Source organism: Pinus tabuliformis, chromosome 1_2, assembly GCF_031772625.1.
Source record: "Pinus tabuliformis cultivar Carrire ecotype Pingquan chromosome 1_2, CPIR1, whole genome shotgun sequence".
Lineage (NCBI taxonomy): Eukaryota > Viridiplantae > Streptophyta > Pinopsida > Pinales > Pinaceae > Pinus > Pinus tabuliformis.
Window position 1 is genome coordinate 55,957,296 of NC_142298.1, and position 26,820 is coordinate 55,984,115.

The 26,820-nt window shown below is 42.1% G+C and overlaps 1 protein-coding gene across 3 annotated transcripts in view; it reads left to right on the plus strand.

Annotated features, from left to right (window-relative positions):
• LOC149204404 (C2 and GRAM domain-containing protein At1g03370-like) overlaps positions 1–26,820 on the plus strand; it is a 477,851-nt gene that overhangs the window by 423,953 nt on the left and 27,078 nt on the right. The gene's annotated exons all lie outside the window — the stretch shown is intronic.

The window sequence follows — 26,820 nt, forward strand, 5'->3', positions numbered from 1 at the left end:
TTACATTAATTTGAAACTTAGGAAACCAACTTCCTTAAAACACATGACCCCCCTATGTCTACTAAAATAAAATAATTTTCCTTTTGTTGAATGCTCCTACATCAGACTCCCAAAGTAGAAAAATATTCATGATCTCCTGATCATGTGTCTTCATATGTTGATAAAAACCTCCAGGGTCCCAAACTTTAGTTTGTAACTATCTGAAAGCTCTGCATCTTTGTTGCTACTGCATGTATGTTGTCTTTTGTTTCATCTTCCTTTCCCTGTCAATTAGGTTCAAGTTCTGATTGATCATCCTTTCTGCTACTATCATTTTCCTCCATATGGACTGCTTCATCATTAACTGCCATAACTCTTCAATCTCCATCTTTAGTATATCTTTTGGTTGGTCCATACTCTGCCACTTACTTCTTCTTCCTTCTCTTTGTTTTTGGTTGTTGCTGCTGTCCACTAACTCTTCAAATTGTTGTTTATTTTCTTCTACTTTTTCTCTTGTTACCATTGTAGACATTACCTCCACCCAAACTTCCTGGATATCTTTAAGGATATCTCCCTCTACAATATCTAATTTCTGCAATGAATTTTGACTTTCCAGCATTCTCTCCAGCAATTGAGCATCTCTGTTCCATAGATTAAATTTTTCCACAGAATCCTCTTCTTTCATCTTTATTTGGCTACTCATTTGTGCCAAATTTCCTCCAGCATCTGCAACTAAACCTGCATTCACAAAACATTTGTTAAAATCAAAAGCATAAGGCTTCAGTGCCTTATCTTCGTTTGGCAACAATTCAGTTTGTTGCTCTGTTTCTTTCTCCTCTGTCAACACATCAGTATGCTATTTTGAATTCTCAAAAGAATTCATGAGACTGTCAATTAGCCTCTCCTCCACATCATCTGTTTCAATGATGCCTCCCTGCTTTTGTTCACAGTAGTGAACTTCTTCTTCCTTAGCCTGCTGCTGGTTAACTCTTCTTTGAAATTGTTTGATTCTTACTGCCTCCCTTTCATCCTTACCCTCTTGTTCTTTAAGAACCTCCATATCATCTTCAAACAATCTTTGTCCTTCCCCAATGACATTCATTGGATCATTTCTTTGGGACAACATTTCTTCAATCTTCATTGGAATAAGACTGCCATCTTCCTCCTCTATGACAGTTCTAACATTCTGCTGCCTACTCCCAGGTGACTCTTCTGTCTCCTTCTGGTTCTAAGATCTTGCCATCTCAGTCTTGATCTGAACAAATTTCAGATTCTACTCCTCTCTGGAAAACTCTAAAGTTTGTTCATCCTCTTGTGATGTACCTACAATCCTCCACAAATTATTAATTTTAAAGTCATAAGACTTGGTGGTCTTACTCGACTGTTCAGTCATCACATTTCCTTGTTACTCTAAATCTTCTACATGATTCAGCTCCTCAGGCTCAACTTCATCTCCTTCCTTCATAAGGAATGGTTCTTGTCTTATAAGAGATCCAATTATTAATTTGTTAATGAGTTCTTTCTGCTGTAACAACTCAATACTTTCCTTCTTTGAGAGGTCTTCTTCATCATACTCTGTTGCTCTAAAGTACCTTTTATCCCCTAAAACACATTGTTCCTCATACTTCAGTGCAAGAGCTCTATTCAACTTCACTTCAGAGTATTCATCTTCTGTAAGATACTCCTCCATGCTTTCGACAGCTTCACAAGACTGTCTATCCTCTCCTATACATCCTGCAAGCACACCAAAACTATTAGATTCAAAAACACAAGGGTTGATGGCCTTATACATCAACTCTTCATCTTCAGTCAGCATCTCTTCACGTTGTCTTGAACTATCCCAACAGTCCGTGAGATCTTCACTTGATCTCCATTTTTTAGCTTCAGTGTAGTCTTCACTTTCTCCCATAATTTCTCCCTATTCTGGTTCACAAATGGACTCTTCCATTTCCAACTCAACTTCCTTGAGCTTTTCCCTCAGCCACTTTACTTGCTTTTGCTGTAGCCTTGTTTGCATCTCATGCCACTCCACTGGCTTCTTCCTTAGTACCCAACCTTGTCTCTGGTTTTCTTCTAGCTGCATTGTTAACACATCAAGTTCTTTTCTTATCTCAGCTAACTCCTTGTCAATCTCCTCTTGACTTAGTCTCTTGCCATCTGCTTTGGCATTCTTCTTCTCATATCTTCTACTATGGCTTCTCTCTAAACCTCTGCTATGACTATCAATAGTCATCTTCTTCTCCTCTTTCTTCATGAGCTCCTCACTCATCTGCAACAAGCCTCTGCAACAACTAGTCCTCCTCACTGCAATCTTACCTCACTAAGCTCTCCTCACTCAGTCTTTTGGTAAGCACAGGTCCTCTGTTTGGAACCTCCTCTTGAGCAACACCTTTGCTCCTTCTAGGCTTCTGCAATCTCTCACTCTCTCTTGAGAACACTTCAGCTGTCCTCTTTGTCCAACCTCTTGTTGGATTCTTCAGGTTCACTGCCACTTCTCCTTCAGAGTGTTTTCCTTACTCTGCCTTCAAGAACACATTTGGTTCTCTTCTCACAGCTTCTCTTGCTGTCCTTTGCTGAGATGTTTCATCTGCAACCACAATCTTCAATTTCAATTTGAAACAAAACACACTATCTTACCTCCAAGATCTATGTATGATCTTATTCTCCCATTCTTTTGCACTTTGAATGGATTGTCCTCTGTTTGGTCTCCAAGTCCTCTTTCCTTCAGAACTTGTACTAAGCAATCTTGCTCTCACTTTTCTTCAAGGAATCCTCTGTTCCTGTCTACTCCAAACCTTTGTTGGAACTACTACAATTTCCTAGGAACCTCAAAAGTTCCCCTACAATTTTCTGTTGTAGTCTTTATCACTCATCAATTAACTTATGCACATTACCTTCTTCTGTGTGCAAACTCCTTTTCATAGGAAATATTTCCTCGCTTTGATTACAATTCTACTCTGATACCACTAATAATGCAGGGTTACCCCCGCTTACACCCACAGTATGCATATACAATGCATAAGCACATCAGTCCCAGGTATTTTAACTCACCATCAAGTCAAAATCTTCAACCATCAATAGTTAAGGCCCCCTTAATAACTCAACGAAACCATTCATTACAATAGCCCAGTCTTTCATTTCCTTCTATCGGAACTCAATCACCCCTTATAAACCTTAGTTTAAGCCTTACCCGCGCTTTAGGCCTTCATAGCATTGTTGTCGCATATATATAACAAACCCCTCTTTAAACCATGGTTAATGCGGACTTAACCACAAAACCCTCTATTGGCACTTAACTCATTATAACCCCTTTATCCTTTATAATGGTGGACTTATATATGAAACTTCACATATTCGCGCTTAATCCTTTATAACTCATTTACAAAGGAAATATGCACAAAACATACCTTTCCGCCTTGGTACGGCCTCTGCACAGTTCTCGAGGTTTCCCCTTTATCGCTGATCGCAATCAGGTATCGGCTCCTCCGCGGGTTTTCATTAACACTGGCTCTATCGCATCCGATATGCGATAACACACTACTGGATCTCAAATATTATTAACCGTGCCTCAATACTTTATCGGGTCCGCCTTTTCCATATGCCTTATCGCATTTCCTCTGAACTCTGCATTACACAAGAAATACACGGAATGTTGCTCCAAAGCTTAAGGCTGGAACTCAAATGGAATTGAGTCCGCCTCTATAAGCTTTCGGGTCCGCGCCTTTCAACCATTTCCGAAGTGCTATTCCTTCCTTCCTCTAATCTCCAATTCGACGGTTGCGATTAAATCGCTATCGCTATTGCCATATTTAAAAGGCCCGTTCACATCTCATTCCAATGGTTCCGATTAAATATTGATTGTTGATCTAGCAATCGATCCAACGGTCGAGATCCTTCCCCGTTCCAAAAGTCACTTGATGGTCTTCCGTCGTTGATCTACACTTAGTAGATCCAACGGTCCACGATGACTTCGGATAGACAATAGGCACGAAGAATAATCGCCCGAAAAGCGGTTTCCCCTCTCCACTTTGCCGCTTCTTGTCACAATATGTATGGAATCGGGTGACTAGCCTTCAATAGCACTTACGGTTTTGAGGCCGCCCGAAATACCACTTCCACTATTTAAAACCACCGATGCGATATCAATTCCTCTATCTTCGTGATATGATCCTGTCCATTGATCATAACGATCCAACGACTCCTGTGTATTGACACCTCGCTTCTCCGTTCGTCCCTTTTCACTTGGTTTTTACGCTGTTTCTTCAATTTTTCTCTGTGGTTTGGGTTCTTCAAAAGGTTCTGGGTCTTCTGCTATTTCGTTGTGCACTCTTCCTCCTGGGCTTAACTTTGCATGTTCCTTTGATCAATGTCACTTCAGAGCATTTCTTGATCCTTCAAGTGGATTCAATGATCCATTACGATTCCTTCGAATCGTTCTTCTCCTCTGCGTAGTTCTTCAGAACTCTGCCTGCAACCTCTGTTACAGAACCTACGAATTCACACATAAATCAATCATTACATACTTATTTCACACATTTACACAGTTCCAAAATAACCTCTGTATATATATAAATATGAACCATTGATTACATGTCGAGACTTTCTGTCTCTCAAGCTTGCTCTTCGATATCAGTGGCCTCTTCTCCACACTCTGCCCATAGGCTTACATTTATACCAGAAAGGTTCTTTTGAACTAATTCTGGTTCAAATCCTAGATCTATTAAACTGATTCCTAAATGTCCTCTATGTCCACTTCTAACTTCAATTAATTCCTAAGAACTCTCTCTAATTCCTCGAATCATGAAACTACCTTTAGAGTTATAATTGATTTCTAACTCTCTTGTTACTATTAACCACTTATGTTCTCCTTTATTCGAGAGCATTTACAAACATCCTCACACATCTAATTAATTCCTATTCTAATCACTTAAAAGCTTAAATATTACATTAATTTGAAACTTAGGAAACCAACTTCCTTAAAACACATGACCCCCCTATGTCTACTAAAATACAATGATTTTCCTTGGGTTGAATGCTCCTGCATCAAAATATCCCACTCAACTAATTGTTAACCCAAACATATGAAACTGTGATAAACAAGTGTTAGATCTGGTTGCCTATGGGATGGAGTAGACTGTTGTGTATCATCTTTTTTGACTGGTAGTAACATATCCCTAAGCTGATCCCATTCGCTGATATGTATGTGAGTGGGAAACAAGTGAGAGTAAGTGGGGGACAAGAGCTGTCCCATGTGGTAGTTTTGTCCCCACTCAAACTCTTCCAAATCTGTGAGCTTAAAATATGCCCAAACTGCTGCCTATAAACTTAACTGCTCCATGAGTTTTAGTGGGGGACAAGTGGGAGGCAAGGTCTGTCCTATGTGGGCAGTCTTGTCCTCCATCAACTTTCTCAACCTTTACGAATTCTCTTAAACTGATTTTTACACCTGTTGAGTGGATACTTCGGGATTCTTTTGACTGGCTATTGACTTTGTCTTTCTAATGTGGCAAACTTTAATGTGCACCAACATAGTGAAATAAATAAAATTATTTGAACTTTAGCCATTTGTAATATTTCAACTTTGCTTCTTTAATTCAACGTTGGACCATTTGACTTGCCACTTGGAACTTCGACTTTGACTTTCCTCCATGTGGTGGCCCCACATTGTTGCTACATCAGCTTTGATATTCCTTTCACTTTCCGTGTCAAAATTTGATTTATTTTGACTATTGAAAAAATTCTAAATTTTTTCCAATTATTCAATTTTTTGAATTTTTTCCTCATTTTTTCCACCGTCATTAGAAAAATTGGCTTTTGAAGGACTATAAGTCGTTTTTTGACCCCCAAAATGGATTATAGGATAATGTTGGGCCTTTGAGGATGAATTTCGAGTAGTCACACACCTGAGACATTTCCTAACACCACGTACCACGTATTTACACCATTACATAGAAAATAATTAAAAAATCTCGTTTTGCGAGATATTTTTAATTATTTAAAAATCCTACTTAGACCTAGCCAAATTCCACAATTGTTTTGTGTGATCTAGTATGTTAATATACATCGACTCTAGACACTAAGATGTGTTAGGGGCTCAACCTTCAAACCGTTACCCCAGCTTTGGGGTAAGAAATGAGTGAAAAAACCTAAAAAATTATCCGCCTCTGAAAAAGAAGGGATAATTAACCGGATAAAAAAAACACTCGAAGGTGTACTCGTTTGCTGATCGAGTCCCAACATCCTAGGCCTATTATAGACTCAAAAACTCATCATTACTAGTATCACTTATTACAATTCCCCGCAGGGTGTAGAATCTGGGTACAAGAAAGATTATGAGAAGATAGAAGTAGAGTTAAAAAACTCTGTTGACTGATGATATATGATGGTACAACTATCCTCTAGATCATCTTTGGGTGTGGAGTCTTCATATAATCATTAGGTGCCACTCCAACGGTCAACAAGAGAGACGTAGGATTCCTCATTATTGGTGATAATGTAAGAAGGGTTGAGGAAAGGGTTCACATGGGACTCAACTACAACCCCAGAATTGTGAGGAAAGACAAGGGTCTTATCTATATCATATCTATATCATCGCCATCGGTGTCATAGATAGGGTCCTTGTCGAAATGATTTCCACAGACCTCCCATTTTCCTTCTTTAATATGTAAGTAATCGATATCAATGTTTGAAGGGGCTATGGGATCACCTTCTCCAAGGTATTCAAAGGGTGGATCATCAGAGATGGTATCCTTGGAAAAGGTAGGGTTAACCTCAACTTCACTCTCTACAGACTCAGCTTTCCTATCACATGTGCTTTCAGAATTATCATCATACATATTTTCGTCATGTGGACCCAGGGAGGACCCTCTTTCCTGCCCATCATCTAGATTCCCAAGGTCATGATGATGCCCAATGAAGGCTTCCTCTTGAATGTTTAATGCCGGAATACTTGAAAATGTCTAAGAAAGCCTCTAAAGAACTCAATAGATGAGATGCTCCTAGGTTCGTGATTATGAAACCAAGAGTTATGACCATGGAGAGAGCTCATGAACAATAGTACAAGGACATCTTGGTGGGCCACTTTCTCCTTTGAAGTATGCAAATAAATATTTCTACATGATCAATTGCGGAGAGTGGATCACCATCAAACATGGGCACCCTGCTACCCACCATTTTGTGGGTCATGTCCCTAGGAGAATTTTTTTTTTCTCCAAGATAGTCCTCAGTCGGCAGCCCTGTGTAGTGACCAGCTAGCTCATTGTGCCATTTCTCCGCCACTTGAGCTAGCCATGTGGTCCATCGCCCATCTGCCATGGTCGTATGTTTGAAGATGGGCCTCCCAAACCTAGAGGTACACTGTATCATTTGGTAATTGAGTATTGTAGTTTTCTTATCATGGACACTTCTGGGCATGGATTAATGGGGGGATTCAACAAAAAGAATGGGCTAGGTTTGTGTTGTTGTCCTTTGGAGCCCTTTTGGATATTAACCTTGGATTCTAGTCCCGTGGGATCTCTTTTACTGACCATTTGGCTTTAGGGATGGTGTTTCATGGGAAACCCTGATTTTGGTTGCGTGGTCCCGCTCCATATCTGCGTATATTACCCCCTTTCTACTCATTATTACCCCATTCATCATTTCTCCCACCTGGGTCCACATAGAGCTAGCTCACCCCTTCCCCTTGCCCCCACCTTGGGTCAGGCCTGGAATAATGCCCCGGAGGTTGATGCTTCTAAAAATAAAGATAAAAGCATATTTGGCCACATTAAACAGGAAAATGTACCACAAAATGCAAAAGATAGTTGGGACAAATGTTGATTTGGGGTAGCATCGGATGTGCCCTAGCCACGAAATTTGGTGGAGAGGTTAGGGCACATGAGATCTTCAATACCAAGAAAGGGTTTGGGCAGATTCTACATAGTTTGGGAGATATTAAAATAATTAATATTTTTAATGGAATCCCTAAGTCTAAACTTAGGGAAATTAAAATATTAATGTGAATTAATATAAAATTGTGTTAGAATGGTTCAAAAGACATGGATCAAGCCAGATCTAATCCTATCCGTCGATTAGGGACTTAATCTCGGCCATTGATTTGTCAATTAGAAAAGTATAAGAGGAGGCTTGATGGTCACTTTGAGAACCCACCGAGTTGATCAAAATTTCGACTTTCTGGGGCAGGATTTGCTGAGGAAGTTGAGAGAGTGATCAGAGTTGCAGCTAAGGGGCAGTGAATATAGAAGCAGAGAGGCAGAGATAGTGTCGGGAGGATCAGTGCAACAACCAGGAAAGCTGACACAGAGGGCAGAAGCTGGAACTGTCGAGAACAACTGGAACTGTCGGGAACTGTCGGAACAGCCAAGAAAGCTGACGCAAAGGGCAGAAGCCAGAATAGCCGGGAAAGCTGGAACTGCCGAGAATAGTCGGAACTACCAAGAACTGCCGGGAAAGCTGATGCAGAGGGAAAAAACCGGAACTGCCGGGAATAGACGGAACTGCTAGGAATTGTTGGAACTACCAGGAATTGTCGGCACTGCTAGGAACAGCCAGAACTACCGGGAACAGCTGGAACTGCCAAGAACTACCGGGAAAGCTAACGAAGAGCGCAAAAGAGGCTGACACAGTCCCTAGAGGCTGACGCTGGGGTTTTTCGTGGGGCAGATTGGAGCTGAGTGTTTATCTAGGTTTTCAGCGAGAGCATCTATCTTTGTAGAGGTACTATTGCCAAGATTATTCTCTGTTGGGCGAGCCAGTTTTGACACCTAGATTGTATTCAGAAACTGCATAATAATAAAACCCTCAGATAGCTGCATTGGTTTTCCCGCATTGGGTTTTTCTGGGGACACTTGTGTGCTTGTTTTGTTTCATTCAATTGTTGATCAGTAATGTGTTGAGCCTGTGCTTGTATTTATTTTCAGTATTTACATGGTAAATAACTTGTTAATTAACAGAACAAGTAAGAAGGAATAAATCAGAAAGTACATGGAAGGTTTCTAACTATTAGACTTAGAAACTTCAACATGGTACCAAAGGGTGGTTGCAGATCATAGGAGAACTGAGGACATCAGCTGAGCAGAGCAGCAGCAGCAGAAATCAGTTGTCCCAAGTGACAAAGTTGATCCTTGTAGAAGGCGATAGAGGATGGAGTGACGCAGACGGACTGCATCATCATTCTGGGCTAGAGAAGACAATGCAAAGGCTAAGGGAGGCAGAATCAGGGTCACGCAGAGCCACGCAGAGGCCAGGAGGGCTGACGCAATTGTCTGGGGGAGCTAATTTACTGGTGCTAGGATTGTGCAGAGCCAAGTGGCTCAATCCTTCAGTTGTTGGGGTATAGGAGGCTGTGGGTAAGTTGTAGAGTGAAGCTGGTGGGGTACTGTAGTTAGAACAGTACCTAACAGGGCAAGACCAAGGGGAGGGAGTTGCTGCCAAGGCGGATTTCTAGCCAAGGAATCCAGATCAGTGGTGCAGTTGCACAGACGATCAGAGAGGGGCAACTTGATGGTTGGCAAAAGGAATTCTAGGAGGGAAATCAGGACTTAGACAGAGTCCAGAAGAGAGCTTCCAGATGGGAAGTGGAGAAACTCAGCAAGAGTCGAACAGAGAACTTCCAAACGGGAAGTAGACTCAGCAGGAGTTGAACAAAGAACTTCTAGGTGGGAAGTAGCGAGACTCGGAAGAGTCAACAAGAAGAGCAGAGAGATGGCCATGAATGGGCTGAGGGATCAAGACAGGTTGGATGAGGCATCCAACTTTGTCATCTGGAAGGCCAGGATCTTTTCTGTTTTGTGTGCCATGAGTGGACACACGCCACTTGAGCGGAAGTGGGGAGACATTGAGCTGTAGTTAGACGGACTACAGGTGATGAGGGGCAGGATCCTCGAGGTACCCAGCGTCTTGGATTAGACCATGCTACGGGAGCCCCGAAGAGGAGCAGTAGGACTAGCAGATGTGGGTAGAGATAGATGCAGATGAAGCGGCAGAGAGAGCTACAATGTAGAATTCCCAGGACAACGCGAGGCTAGCAGGCTGCAACAGTGCGAGAGGCATGGGAGTGTTGCACCAGTGAAGGATGGCACATAGAGGTGTGCAACAGTGCGAGATGCCGGGAGTTGTTGCAGCAACGCAGAGGTAAAAGAGGGAGCACTTGTCAGCGGCAGAGAGAGCTTCAGCATCAGGAGTACTCTAGCCTGACAGAGAGGTCAAAGTTGGGAGATCAGTTACTTACTTCTTAGTAACTGAGTTGTAGTGCAGCAGTTAGTAGTGGTAGTGCTATGGGCAGCACGATGCAGCATGATGAGAGGAGATGCAGTGTAGAAGCAGGAGTGGCAGAGGCAGGGCCATGGGAAGTAGCACGAATGCAGAGGGAACTGTCATACAGATGCAACAATGGTAGTGGCAGAGCTATGGGCAACAGTACAGGATGCAGCAGTGCAGAGGATGTTGGGCAGCAGGCCTAGCATCAGCACAAGGACTGATGCCGAATGATCAGGGTAATACTCAGTAAGGAGTATTGCTAAAGCACAATCCTCACTAAGAGGGAGTGTTGATTTGGGGTAGCATCAAATGTGCCCTAGCTATGAAATTTTGTGGAGAGGTTAGGGCACATGAGATCTCCAATACCCAGAAAGGGTTTGGGCAGATCCAAAATAGTTTGGGAGATATTAAAATAATTAATATTTTTAATGGAGTCCTTAGGTCTAAACTTAGGGAAATTAAAATGTTAATATGAATTAATATAAAACTGTGTTAGAATGGTGCAAAAGACATGGATCAATCTTAGCCATCGATTAGGAACTTAATCTTGGCCGTTGATTTTTCAACGAGAAAAGTATAAGAGGAGGCTTGAGGGTCACTTGGAGAACACACCAAGTTGATCAAGATTTCGACTTTCTGGGGCAGGGTTTGCTGAGGAAGTCGAGAGAGTGATCAGAGCTGCAACTGAGGGGCAGTGAATATAGAAGCAGAGAGGCAGAGATAGTGTCGGGAGGATCAACGTAACAGCCAGGAAAGCTGACACAGAGGGCAAAATCCAAAACTGTTGGGAACTGCTAGGAAAGTTAATGCAGAGGGCAGAATCCGGAATTGCCGGGAACAACTGGAACTGCCGAAAAAGCTGACGCAGAGGGCAAAAGAGGCTAACGCAGTCCCTAGAGGCTGACTCTGGGGTTTTCCATGGGGCAGATTGGAGCTGAGGAGCTGCCGAAGTGTTTATCCGACGTTTCAGCCCGAGCATCTGTCTCCGAAGGAGAGGTACTACTGCCGAGATTATTCTCTGTTGGGTGAGCCAGTTTTCGCACCCAAATTGTATTCAGAAACTCATAATAATAAAACCCTCAGATCGCTGCACTGATTTTTCTGCATTGAGTTTTTTTGGGGACATTGGTCCAAAAACAACGGTGTCACTTGTGTGTTTGTTTTGTTTTCTTCAGTTGATGATCTGTAATGTGTTGAGCATGTACTTGTATTTATTTTCAATATTTACATGGTAAATAACTTGTTAATTAACAGAACAAGTAGGAAGGAATAAATCAGAAAGTACATGGAGGGTTCTAACTGTTAGACTTAGAAACTTCAACAACAAACACATTTATCATGTGGGCAAAAGCTAATACATGAGATCTACCCCATCATTATGGCCATCACCCTATTTCCCACAAGTTCTATGAGCCTCCTTCATCATATAGGAACCCATGATTGTCCCAATCCCTAGTGGGCAATGAATCACCTTACCTTAAAGGGGGTATTCACTACTATATCTTATGCATCATGCTATTAGCCCTTGAAACCCGAGCAGTTAATCAAAGAAAATCATAAAAAGGCAAAATGCTTATAAAGAAGGGTGGAAAAATCAAGGTCGGGGCACCTCATGTACCACAATTTCTCCTTCCTATACATTATAAACCCAAGTGTGGGCTTCCCTCTTATTAGCTACCCTTGTACCCCAACATGTCACCCAACGCTGCCCCTTCTCATCCCCTACTTCATTCACCTATCTGTCACATGCCACCACCTTTTGAAGGATGTACCTTGAATATATTATCCCCTTTAGAAGTATAAACCACTTAATAGGATACTTGGTTAACCCCATTTGGAGTTAGGAGACATTGGCACATCTCGAAGCCCATTATGGAAAGGTAGGCCATTATGAAGTCCCCACATGTGGTCCATGGTTGGTAAGCTCATTTACTAGATTTCCCTAATGACTTGTTGTACTGGAAGGCTAGGGGACGCATTAGATCTTATGCAGGATTGCAGATGGTCTCCATCCTGGGTTTGGTCTCCCTATATGAGGTCCTAATCCTCCAAAGGGCTACATCGGCACATGTAGGGTGTGTCCTGAGAGCCATGGGCCTCCACAGTAGTAGATAGCACTCCATGGATCCCCGAGGACGGCCAAAGATGCTCAAGATACTCCCATTGGACGAGGAAGATGCACCTGGTTCACCTTTACCCAGTTGGCCCCACAGATGCACCATGCACTTGGAAGCTGACCCAGGACTTGTAGGACAATGTGGCATCCCCTACACCATCATCAGAGCCCTTGTAAACAATCTTCAGGCATCTTTGACTGATTTGGAGACCCATGAGGTTATTATTGTGCCCCAACACCCATTGGGAGCACCACAGGTTTATTGTTTGGAGAACAAGGGGTCAACTCCTTGTCCATCACCTTTAAGGGTCGTACTCTTCATTATGGCACCCATGGACCTCATCAGGCCTCTTAGAGGGCCCTATGACATGCATAGATTATTATTTGACCTCTTGAGAGGCTCATTTTTTCATTTGTGAGCTAGTTTGGTAGGCTTGTTACCAAAAGTTAGATTATTAGAACATTATTTTATTTTTGGGGCTTATGTAGGCCAAGGAGGCTAATTCAAACTCCTCGTTATTGTATAAATACAAGTGAGATGACTTCATTTGCTCATCATCACTTTGGATTGGATCTCTTCTCTCTCTTGAGAATTTCGCACTTCTTCTTAAAGGATGAATTGTAGCTTTATGGATGAATTTTGATGTGTGGATTTGGTTTATTTTTCTTGGAGCCTCTCTATTGTCAAATTGTGGATGGTTGGATATACTTTATTACATGTAAGCACATGATTTTAATGCTATTCTTGTTTTAATTTTTCTTATACATTGTACTGGAATTTTCGCTATTTTAGGGGCTAATTACTGCATGCATTTACCGCTTAAATTGTGGAATTTTGTCTCTATATAGGATCTCTCAATCTATGGGGCATGTAATTTCAATGAAATATCCTAGGGGTAATTCTATGAACGAATTCACCTTGATAAACCATCACCTTTTGCACATGGAAGTATAAAGCTGCGAGATTGCTTCTCTTTTACCTAGAAAGCTAGCGAAGTGGTCTTGAGGCCTCCTTGACTAAGAACCAAAGGTCCTCATCGATATTTATCATAGACTCCATTCTCCCAAGAATAAGGCATTGATCTACCAAGAGGTGGTCACCTAAAATCAACTCTTTTTCACCTTTTCCTAGGTCTAGCCAAGTTGGGTCATCTAGGGCATCATTTTCCCAACAAAATAGCCCTCCAAAAAGTTCAATCTCCTAGCTTCTCCTGCATTGGTGTCTCCTCAAGGCCTCCTCCAATTTTGAAGCCATTCCAACGATGGAGTTGTGAAGCCCTAGCTCCGAGATCAAACTTTGCCCTAGTATCCCCAAGGCTAGTACCTCATAGGATCAATTCAACACCTTTGAGTGAATATTCTTTCTTTGATCCTTTCCCCCACCTTTTCTAGGTTAAGAACATCATTGGTTGCTAAAATCTTACCTCCTAACCTAGGATGGGTCCACTTGGTCATGTGTGGTCCCGTTTCTTTGAAAAGACAATTCGTCAAGAACCATCTGGGATACCAATTTTAATAAGGATTATAGGGATTCAGAAACTCTTTCACAAGTCATATCCCCTAAACCTAACCCTAAAATCCTCCCATTCCTGTCCTAGAAGACACTATACCTTGCTTAGAAAGAAAACAAGCTCTATCCTTCAAACTCTTCTGGAAAGGGATTGTTTGGGTCACTCCACATCCACTTATTGATTTATCTTTCATTTGTGACTCCATAATATACTGGGTCTCCTCCCATCGGTGAAATCCCGTAAATAGTAGGGAGCCTTAGCTGAGGTGACAGTGGGGTAAGTCTCCATTTGTTTCCCTTGGTCTAGCATGTGCTCCTTTAGGGATCCCCTTTAGGTCTCCTGCTAGTTTGAGCGGTAACACACCCCATGTACCATCCTTCCTGTGACATGATTAGGGTGCCCAGAGATGCTAGTGATGTCCAAAGCAGGAAAATCATCAAAGAAATACAACCTATCAAGATATACATGTAAATTATGTAGGAGTCACTAGGGTGAATTTAAAGATGCCTAGAGAAATGCTTGCTTCACCCTACAAGCATTGACCTTAAATTTTAATGAAGAACTAGGGCTTCGTTCTTCCAATGGAGTCGCAAATAATAATATATCAATGATGTTGTAAGGGAAACAAGACACACGTCTCGTGTCCCCGACAACGATGCCAAAACTGTTACCGCTCAAACTAGCAAGGGTCCTAAGAGGGGATCCTCTAGAGAAATTACTAGGTCAAGTGGCAACAATGGAGCGATAGCCCACTATCACTTCAGCTACATCTACCTACTCTTTACAAACTTTCACCAATGGGAGGAGTCTTGGTATGAGAGGAATTACTAGGAATGATGGATCAATGATGGGATGAAAGGTGATTCCTAAAGCCTATTTACAAGAGAGGCTCAGATAATAAGCTTTCTTGCTATGAAAGAAAGATAGATGGCTCTCTTAGAAGGGCTATGAGGATACTTAGGTCTAGGTTTGGTGATTAATACTAGACAAGGTGTGTCCTAGGCATAAGGATCCTAAAGAAATGGTTTCTATGTCGTCCTTGTGGAGTTTGAGTCACAAAGTTTTGGGACCACAAAGAACCCAAGTGGGCCCAGACTAGGTCAAGGGTGTGGAGTTGATCAACAATTGAGGGGCTTGACCAAGTTAGGGAGGAGAATAGGATCAAAGGAATGATTTTCTCTCAAAATTCAAGTGCAATGATCCAAGTGAGGACGTTAACCCATGGAAACCTAGGGAGAAGAACGATCTTTGAGCTAGGGATTGCTATATCTCGGAATTCCACCGTTAGATTGAGCTCAAAATTGGAGGACCCCTTTAGAAGACCCCAGCACAATTCTAGACCAATTTGCAAGTGCTTTTGATGGCTAAAAAGTATTTCGCTTGATGCCCTAGGAGACCTTCTAGGGTTGGGCCTAGAATTGGAAGAGATGAAGAAAAGAGAGGTTATTTTGACCACCAAAGGGATGCGAGTTGGGCTTAATGGAGTGAAGGTACACCTAGATTGAGAATTTTCATATGCAGAGTCCTAGATGACTTTCGCTAGCCTTTCCAAGTACAACAAGAAGATCATTTAGGCATTTATACTTCGATTTCCAAAGGAGATGAAGTTTCAAGGCTTGTTAACCTTATAAGGTGCCTCTAGGAACATTCACCCTCTCCCTCAAAGAGAAATGCATGCAATATATCATTTATTCAAGGCTTAAAGAAGAATTTCGCATTATTTTGGCCCATACAAGAACAATGATAACAAAACCATGCTTTAACAAGTAAGATAACAAGAATAGCATTAAATTTCACTTACAAGAGAGAGAAAGAGTATATCCATTCACCAACTTCGCATAGCAAGAAGCTCAAAAGACAATAGTGAAAATCCAAACCTCATAGTGCATCAAGACACTCTAGAAATTTCCTCCAAGAAAGCAAGTGCGAAAATCTCAAGAGATACTAATCAAATCCAAGTGATGATGAGAGAAATGAATGAGCCTCTCATCTATTTATGCAAGCCATAAGGCAGTTCGAATAGCCTATTAGCCTAATAATGCCCCAAATAATAAAATAATATAGAATAATGACATGACTTGGTGACAAGCTCAACAAAATAGCTCAATAATACAAAGATAAAGCCTCTCAAGAGGGCAAAATAGTAAATACAATGAGTTGTTGGGCCATTGAGGAGACCTAGTGCGCCAATGTGAAAGAATAGGCTTCACTGTCCAAACATAGTGATCAAGGGGGTGGCCCCTTGATGTCCAAGCAAATCCAATGTGGTATTGTTAATATTAGATAAAAATGGTATGTTCTATGCTTTAGCACAATTTACTTCAATGTTCCTTTAGCATCCCAATGACAATTTCCAATTATATCCAGTAGCAATCACATTAACTTAAACACATTGACAGTAAATGTAAATAGAACATAATAACAAGTTCAGAAGACAAGCCAAGACAAGAGGACACAAGATATGCGGATGCCAAGGACAAGCCCCAATGTGGGGAAACCCTTCGATCGAATCTTCTTATTATTCTTTAATAGTTCAGCAAAGAGAGAGTACAAATATCAGAATTACATGCCCAAAACAGTCCTACCAAATCAGTAGTCAATGCAGCCCGAACCAGAAATTCAACGATGGTCAAAGTTGCCCCAAAATGCCCTTCAAGCAGCTCAGTCAAGAGCTGAAGAGTTCGGCCTTCCAAGAGGGTCAAAGTCAGCCCAAAACAGATCGGTCAAACCAATCAAAGGAGAGAAAACCCTATTGTAATCTTGTAGTCAAATAAAAAAGTCAACTCGGTCAAACTGTCCCAAACACCTTGAAAACCATGCTAATCAATGCAGCCTTCAGAAATTGGAATTCTTCCCTCCAGATCGAAGTCAAATCATGGTCAAATAGTCCAAGTCAACGTTGGTTAACGCTACCCTGTTTCCTGAAAATTTCGGCCTCCAAAACAGTCCAAAAATTCGTCCTCCTGCCACATGTGTGAAGAAGAGAGAGGTTGTCCTTGAGCTGTACGAACCAATCAAGAGAGGAGAGAGATGTTGATGTGATGTGATGAGATGATATCCAAATGAGAGAGGTCACTCCTATTTATACACTTCGTTGAGGATGAAGAGACACATCCATTGGGCTTTATGAGCCTACATTTGACTGAGGTTGACCTTGACAATTTGTGCATGAGAAAGAATAAATTCAAAATTCCATTTCTTCTTGTCAGAATGAGATGATCTTTCTACCAAAATTGAACCTCTCGAAAAGAGGAATCCAATGCAATAATCATCTCCATCTTATGAGCTTGTCCTAAGGTGGAATTTGGCCCTAGTTTCCTATTTTAACACTCCCTCTCAACTAGGGAGAATTCCACCAGCGAATCCATCTATCATCATCATGCCATCCTGTACCATCCCTGTCATCACTACCCTGCTCTTCTATTCTCTGCTGAACCATGAAGAAATAATGAAGAAGAAGTGATCGAGAATGAGTCATAAGATCATACCACTCTCCACTGACTAAAGTCAATCCTTGATCCCAGATCAAGTTGTTGAACACCATGCATCCTAGTCATAGGGAGTACGGCAGTACACGATGCATCCATCGGTAGTGCTATGGTCCCTAACCATCTTTTCCCAACTCATTGTCTAGATGAGAGGTACTTCCATGAGTCCTGAACTCTATGGGTAGGATGTGTGTCGGGGCATCAGCGGGAGAAGATGAACCACTCATCCTACTCATATGCCATAGGAGAAGGTGAACCACTCATCCTATGCATATGTCAATCATAGGGGAAGGTGAACCGCTCACCCTACATGCATGTGTCCGGATAGGGAAAGGTGAACCACTCGCCCTATACACACGTCAACCATAATGGGGTATCATAGGGGAAGGTGAACCACTCACCCTGTATCTAGTGCACCACTAGGGGAAGGTGAAACACTCACCCTATGGTCTCTCATAGCTCCAAGAAGTACCCCAAGCCCCCAGGAGCTCCCAGAGCTTTGTGTCCAACTCATATGAGACCCTCATAGGAGGGTCGTTCCACGACTCCAAGTCTCTCTCGGAAGGTGAATAATTTGACCTTCCCTAAAGGCTTCGTGAGAATGTCTGTGGCATGCTCATCTATTCTAATGTGTTGGAGCCTTATTGCTCCCCGTTGTACCATATCCCATATAAAGTGGTACCTTGATATCAATGTGCTTGGAGCGGTCATGGAACATGGGATTCTCTGATAGGAGAATTCCACTCTAGTTGTCTCAGAAGATCAGGGTGGTATCCAACACATGCTCAAATAGCTCACTGAAGAGCTTCCTCAACCAAACAGCTTCACAATAGACCATACTTACAGCAATGTATTTGGCCTCAGCGGTGTTAGTCCAACCGCTTTTTGCTTCCTACTCATCCAAGATATGGAAGTAGACCCCAAAGAGAAGCAGCACCCAAACGTGCTCTTACGATCCAACACACTGCCAGCCTAATCAACATTTGTATCTCCATGTAGCCTCAAATTCTCGGCAGTGTAGCTCAGTCCATAGTGGATGTGCCCTGGAGATATCTCAAGAGATTCTTAGCAGCAATGCATTGAATGCGATGAGGCTCGACCATATATTGACTCAACGTATTCACTGCGAAGCATATGTCAGGACGGGAGTTGACCAAGAACATCAAGGCCCCCACAAGTTGACGATACTCTAAGGGTTCGCCAATTTGGGCCCAACAACACTTCCACATAGCTTCTTAAAGTTGAGTTCCATCGGAGTAGTCACAGACTTGTAATCCACCATTCCACATCTCTCAAGTAGCTTCACAATGTATTTTCCTTGAGAAAGGAAAATCTCACCTGGCTTTTGTCAAATCTTCAACCCTACGAAATAATGCATCAGTCCTAGGTCCTTCATCTTGAACTTGAAATCCAACTCCCTCTTGCATTGATGAATGAGAGGGTCATCACCTGTTAGAAAGAGATCATCCACATAAAGGAGCATAATGAGAGGTATGTCCTTTTCAACCTTGAAGTATAGGTTCGAGTCAACATCACTCCTTGAAAATCCCAACTTCATAAGTTAGCTATCTATCCTCTCATAACAAGCTCTAGGGGCTTGCTTCAACCCATAGAGGGTTTTCTTCAACCTGTATACATGTGTCTCACAATCTTGAACCTCGAACCCCTCAGGTTGTTCCACAGAGACTTCCATGCAAGAAGGCAGTTTTGACATCCATCTAGTGTAGGTTCCATCCTTGCGAAGCAGCAAGGGCTATAATTGAACGGATGGTGGTATATTGGGCAACCAGTGCAAATAGCGCATCATATTCTACTCCTTTCTTTTGAGAGAAGCCTCGAGCTACAAATCTGGCCTTGAACTTTTCAACACCCATCAGCTCCATGTTTGATCTTGTAGATCCATTTTGAAGTGACCATGACTTGTCCTTGAGTCTAGGAACCACATCATTCTTCATGATCGACTCATACTCCTCGTTCATTGCATCCTTCTAAACTTGTTGCTTCACGACTTCTTCAAATGTGCCAAGCTCAGACTGTACAATGGTACTCATGGCAGCTAAGTACCCTTGGTACCTGTTCAGCGTCTTGCTTTCACGAAATGTCCCTCTCAATGCAATATGTTTCTCAGCATCTTCAAGAGTATCTTTGAGCCACAAAGGTATTTTTCTTGAAGTAGAGGGCTCACTAGGAGGTAGATCAATGGGATCCATTGGACCTTCAACATCGGGCATCGATTCATCAGACAAGGTTCATCTTGCTTTTCTGCATAAGCATCATCATTGCCCTTCCTAGGCATAGGAAGATCTCAGATCTCTCTAAGAGAAAAATCTTCATCGAAAGTGAAATCATGACTTAATTCCACTTCCCTTTGACCAAGCACGTAGATTCTATATGCCTTCAAAGTTTCAATGTAGCTCACAAATGTTCCTTTCTTCCCAAATGCATCTAGTTTGTTTATTTTCTCTTTTGACACATGAAAATATATGGGACAACCAAAAATTCTAAAATGAGAAACATCAATTTTCTTACGGTGAATACTTCTTCGGGTGTCTTGAAATCCAAAGCTTTATGTGGGCATCTGTTTTGAACATACACAGCAGTGTTGGCAACTTCCGATAAGAACTTCGGAAGACCTTGATCATGTAGCATAGCACGAGTGACTTGTATGATAGTATGATTCTTTCTTTCGAAAACACCATTTTGTTTAGGTGTATGTGCAGTAGTGGTCTCCCTCTTAATGACAGCTTCTCTACAACAGTCTTTGAATTCATTTGACTCATATTTAGTCCCATTATCGGTCTTCAACATTTTGATCTTCTTCCCTGTTTGATTCTCGACAAAGGCTTTGAAAGAGTGGAACCATTTGAATACCTCATCCTTCTTCTTTAAGAAATATATCCATGTTTTGCAAGAGAAGTCATCCACAAAAATAGCATAGACAAATATCCACCGAAAGATGTCACGGGAAACATACATGATAGATCAGAATGGACCAATTGAAGAATATCTATGGTTTGAGTTTCACTTGAGGGGAATGGTCCCCTTTTATGTTTTACAACTTCACATGCTTGACAAACACTGTCATGATTTAATTTGAATCTGGACACACCTGTGACCATCTTCCTTACATCAGGTAAGGCTTTGAAATGAAGGTGAGCAAATCTATGGTGCCATAATTCAAATTGAAGAGAAGTATCACAAGTCATTGCTCCCAACAGACTTCCTCCAACCTGATAAAGACCTTCAACACTAAATCCAAGAGTGAATGCATCTCTTGGGTTCCTTTTCCAAACACGAGCCTTCCCATCGATAAATGTCACCTTAAAACCTTTATCTTCCATCGCAGAAATAGAAACCAAGTTCTTTTTCAGAGCAGGTACATATAGCACTTCTTATAAGTGAAGGGTTTGACCTTGATTTAAATGAAGAGTAACAATCCCAATTCCTTTCACGGGATAAGTGGCATTATCCCCAAGTATAATCTCCATATTCATCTTCTTTTCAACCAAGTTTGAGAGGGCCTCCTTGTACCTAGTGAAGTGCCTTGAGGCACCACTATCAATCAACAATGGTCCAATGTATGCGAAGGAGAAGTGGTCATGAGGGCAGAAATAAGATAAAATTATTTTTGCTTTACAACATTATCTTCTTATACCTGGAGTTTCTCAATTTCTTGGGAGGACGAGCATTGCCATTTCGAGCAGGTGGAGCATTCCTCTTTCCTTTGTTGTTGAACCTGTTGTTCCTTTGATTGTCATTTCCCTTGAAGTTGTTGTTTATGTTGTCATCATCTCTTAGAGTATCGTTCTTGTGAGGACACTCTCTAGGGAAATGGCCAAACCAGTTAAAATTGAAGCATCTTCCATTTCTTCCTTCTTTGAATCTCGACTTGAACCCTTGACCTTGATTCCTTGGCCCAACATTGTTCCTCCTCTTAGATTGAGCGGAGAAGGTGGTAGGATTGTTTCCATTTGAGGGCTTGTCTCTTTCCATCATCCTCATTTCTTCTTGAGTGCATCTAGCCAATAATTCATCAAAACCCGAAATCCTGTCATTGTTGAGGATGGTAGTGTTGTACACATCCCATTATCTTCTAAGGCCCCCAAGTGCAATAAAAGTGAGCTCCCTGTCACCAATGACTTCACCAATAGATAGGAGATCATTCTTGATCTCGGTAATCCTCGTGGAAGAGGATTGGATGGATTCTCCTCTATCCATCTTGATATGTTTCAACTTGTTCTTGAGAAAGAGAACTTGATTTGCATTATTTACTTTGAACATCCCAACCAACTGTAGAAATTTCTGTTTTCCCACCCCGGTTTTCAGTTTCTCCTTGTTTCTCCCATATAGTTAAATGCCCTTTCCCATAACCATACATTTAACAAGCTGGAAAAAATAAATTTGCTGAAAACACAAATTCTGGAAATTTTACAGAATGCTGGAAATTGCAGAAATAAAAATCAACAGTAATAAACAACCATTAAAACACATTTAAACACTAAGATTTTTTGTCAATGTGACCCTGGAAAAACACCCTACAACTCTTGGGAAAAACCAATTTGAGAGCTCTTCTTTATTTCCGGAAAATGCCTTTTACAGTAAGAGAAATATTCAGCAAAAATCAGCGAGCAAACTTTTACAACTTATCTCAGCCTTGCTGAAACTCAACCTTGCTGAAACTCCGCCCTGCTGAAACTCTGCTGTACAGACTTGCTGAAACTCAGCCTTGCTGAAACTCCGCCCTGCTGAAACTTCACTGTACAGACTTGCTGAAACTCTGCCCTGCTGAAACTCCACTGCTGAAACTCTGCTGCTCACTGTCCAGAAATCTCCCTTGCTCTCTTGCTCTCCTTCTCTCAATCTGCTCATGAAAGAATGAATGATCTTTTCCTCCTTTTCCTCCCTTAATCCAACCCTAAGTGACTTTTGGGTGATCCCAAAATCCAATGGCTGAAATAGATTTAGATCAATGGCTGAGATTAAATGCTCATTTAAATCTCACTTTCTGTTTTTTAATTCACCCCACTTTAATAAAGACCCAATTAGTCATTTATTTCCAAAGTCACTTTTCCTTTCTAATTTTTCATTGACTTTATAAAGTCACTTTAAAATTAGACTTAGTAACTTTATCACTTAAAGTCACTTTTAAATTAGATTTAACTTTATAAAATTATAAAGTCACTTTAGGAGAAAAATTAAATTCTTTTGGACACTTTTCCCTAGGCCAAAGATCAAAGCCTAAGGGAACCACCTGTCCTCCGGTACCAAATTTCGACACTCCCTCTTACCGAGGAAGGTGTTCCTCACCACACCCATCTTGTCTCTGAAGTAGACATGCTTGCCCCGTGGTAAGGCTTTGGTAAGAATATCTGCAACCTGCTCATCAGTGGAAATATACTCAAGCTTCACAGCTCCCTTCTGAACATAGTCTCTGATGAAATGATATCTGATCCCGATATGCTTTGACCTGTCATGAAATACTGGATTCTCCGTGAGTTTAATGCAACTCTGATTATCACAGTAAATCACTGAAGGTCTCAACGGTTGACCAAATAAGCCAAACAACATCTTGCGAAGCCAGATAGCCTCACAACTAGCTAGACTGGTTGCCATATACTCTGCTTCCGCTGAACTCAGTGCTACTGACTGCTGCTTCCGGCTGAACCATGACACTACTGCTGAACCCAACCCAAAACAGCACCCTGAAGTGCTCTTCCTATCAAAAGCACAATCTGCCCAATCAGAATCAGTGTATCCTGCCAATCTCACTCCATCTCCCTGCCTGTAGTCCAGACCATAATCCACTGTCCCCTGCAAGTACCGCAAAATGTGTTTTGCAGCCACCCAGTGAACCTTCCTAGGCTCACACATAAACTGACTCATCGTGTTGACTGCAAAACAGATATCTGGTCTAGTGTTGACCAAATACATCAAGGAACCAATCAGCTGCCTGTACAATGTGGGATCCACCAACTCGGAATCCGAAGCATGAAGCTTCTTCCAGTTGGTGATCATCAATGTCGACATGGGTCTACAATCCTCCATGTGGAATCTGCTAAGGATGTCCACAATATACTTCCCCTGCCCCGGGAAGAAATGCCCCTCCTCCTGCCACACCTCCAAGCCCAAAAAGTAATGCATCAAGGCGATGTCCTTCATCTCAAACTCCGTCGCAAGATCTCTCTTGCAGTGCTCTATGAGTCTCTCTGCACCTATAATGACCAAGTCATCCACATACAGCACCAGAATGAGAGGCTCCTCACCAATCACAATAAAGTAAAGGTTCGGATCTGCCTCACTCTTTGTGAAACCCATCCCCTGCAAATATGTATCTATCCTGGAGTACCAAGCTCTGGGAGCTTGCTTCAGGCCATAAAGGGCCTTCTTCAGTCTGCACACATGGGACTCCTTCCCGTGCACCTCAAAGCCCTGTGGCTGCTCAATGTACACCTCCTCCTGTATGAAGCCATTGAGAAATGCAGTCTTCACATCCATCTGGTGGATAATCCAACCCATCTTTGCTGCTATCGATATAATGGAGCGGATCGAAGTATATCGAGCCACGAGAGCAAAGGTCTCCTCATAATCAACTCCCTCTACCTGGGAGAACCCTCTAGCCACAAACCTCGCTTTGAATTTCTCAATGCTGCCATCTGCAACATGCTTTACCTTGTAAAGCCATCTAGAAGTAACCACGGATTTGCCCTCAGGCCTCGGCACCACCTCCCAAACATCTTTCTTCATGATAGAAGAATACTCCTCCTGCATGGCCTCTCTCCAGACCTGTTGGCTAGCTGCCTCCTCATAGCTAGAAGGCTCAGAGTCAAGGATGCTGGTAACCATCGCCATATAGCTACAAAACCTCTCAGGTGGTCTACTCTCTCTGACCAGCCTCTTCGGCTCAACAACAGATGTGGCATCTCTCAAGGTGTTCTGAAGCCACTTGGGCTTCCTCTTCCCTGAGCGCACTTCTCCCACCGGAGAATGAAACTCCTCCTCATCATCATCATCAGGAGCCTGAACTCCTGACTGTCTGTCTGTTGTCCTCCTGCCTGCACCTGAACCTGTAGAAGCTGAGGTACTGTGTGAACTGTCCATCAGTGGACTCCCTAGTGAACTGCTCTGTGAACTGCTCTGCATGCTGCCCGGAGCACCACCCCTCTGGCTCAGTGAGCCACTGCTCACTGATGGACCTAACATCCTCATAGATGTACCTCCTGATCCTCCTGATCCCTGCCCACTGGATCCCTGCGACTGACTCAACTGTTGTTGAGGGTTTCGCTGATCCAGATACTCTAACTCCCGTGACCTCCTAAAGGCCATGTCCTCCTCGAACTTCACATCCCGTCTGACAACAACTCTCCTCTGTGCAGGAATGTAAATCTGAAAGGCCTTTGAGGTCTCACTGTAGCCCACAAAGATACCCTTCTCTACGGTGGGCTCTAGTTTGGTCCTCTTCTCCTTGGGTATATAGGAGTATGTAATGCATCCAAAGATATGAAGATGACCAATATCAGGCTTCTTCCCAGAGAAAGCCTCCTCCGGATTCATGTGCCCCAAGGCACGATGCAGACTCCTGTTCTGCAAGTAAACAACTGTGTTGCAGGCCTTTGCCCACAAGAACAATGGCAACCCCTGATCATGTAACATGGCTTTGGCAACCCCTATGATGGATCTGTTCTTCCTCTCTGCAACCCCATTCTGCTGGGGGTTGTAAGGAACAGTGAACTCCCTCCTAATGCCTGCCTCCGCACAATAGTCAACAAACTCTCCAAGGGTGTACTCTCCTCCATTGTCCGACCTCAGGGACTTGATCTTTCGACCTGTCTGTGTCTCCACAAGAGCTCTGAACTCCTGAAACCGCTTGAAGATCTCACTCTTGGTCTTCAAAAAATAAATCCAGGTCCTCCTGGAGTGATCATCAATGAATAAAACATAGTACTCATATCCACTCAAGGAAACATGAGACATCCGACCGCTCACATCGGAATGAATCAAATCAAGTATCCCAGTCGCTTTACTGTCACTGCTGGGAAAAGGGGATTTGGCAAACTTGCCCATTGCACAACCTCTGCAAGTATCAAAGTGATTAGTACTGAAATTTAGCACACCTGTAGTGATCTCCCGCAATGTCCTCAAGGATCCATGATACATATGTCCCATCCTGCGGTGCCAAATCTCACACAGCTCAGAACTGAAAGCTCTGCTGTCGGTACTACTGCTCAATGCCAAAAGGGGCTGGAATGCAAACTTGTACACCTTTGCATGGCGTACACCTATCACTCTAGCTAAATCAGTTGGAGTGTCCTTGGGATACATCAACACCTGTCCTCCCCTGAACAGTACCTCATATCCTTTGTCCTCCAAAGCTGAGACGGATAAATTTCTCCCACCCCGATTTTCAGTTTCTTCTTATTTCTCCCATATAGTTAAAATGCCCTTTCCCATAACCATACATTTAACGAGCTGAAAAAATAAATTTGCTGAAAACACAAATTCTGGAAATTTTACAAAATGTTGAAAATTGCAGAAATAAAAATCAACAGTAATAAACAGCCATTAAAACACATTTAAACACTGAGATTTTTTGTCAATGTGACCCTGGAAAAACCCCCTACAACTCTTGGGGAAAACCAGTTTGAGAGCTCTTTTTTATTTCTGGAAAATGTTTTTTTTACAGTAAGAGAAATATTCAGCAAAAATCAGCAAGCAAACTTTTACAACTTATCTCAGCCTTGCTGAAACTCAGCCTTGCTGAAACTCAGCCTTGCTGAAACTCCGCCCTGCTGAAACTCCGCTGTACAGACTTGCTGAAACTCAGCCTTGCTGAAACTCCGCCCTGCTGAAACTCCGCTGTACAGACTTGCTGAAACTCCGCCCTGCTGAAACTCCGTTGTTGAAACTCCGCTGCTCACTGTCCAGAAATCTCCCTTGCTCTCTTGCTCTCCTTCTCCCAATCTTCTCATGAAAGAATGAATGATCTTTTCCTCCTTTTCCTCCCTTAATCCAACCCTAAGTGACTTTTGGGTGATCCCAAAATCCAATGGCTGAAATAGATTTAGATCAATGGCTGAGATTAAATGCTCATTTAAATCTCACTTTCTATTTTTTAATTCACCCCACTTTAATAAAGACCCACTTAGTCATTTATTTCCAAAGTCACTTTTCCTTTCTAATTTTTCATTGACTTTATAAAAGTCACTTTAAAATTAGACTTAGTAACTTTATCACTTAACGTCACTTTTAAATTAGATTTAACTTTATAAAATTATAAAGTCACTTTAGGAGAAAAATTAAATTCTTTTGGACACTTTTCCCTAGGCCAAAGATCAAAGCCTAAGGGAACCACTTGTCCTTCGATACCAAATTTCAACACCAACTTGTCATACATCTCCTTAAATGTTTCCAAATCAGAGATATAGACAACTAAAGGCTTATGAATAGAATCAATAATAATCTTCTTAGGTTT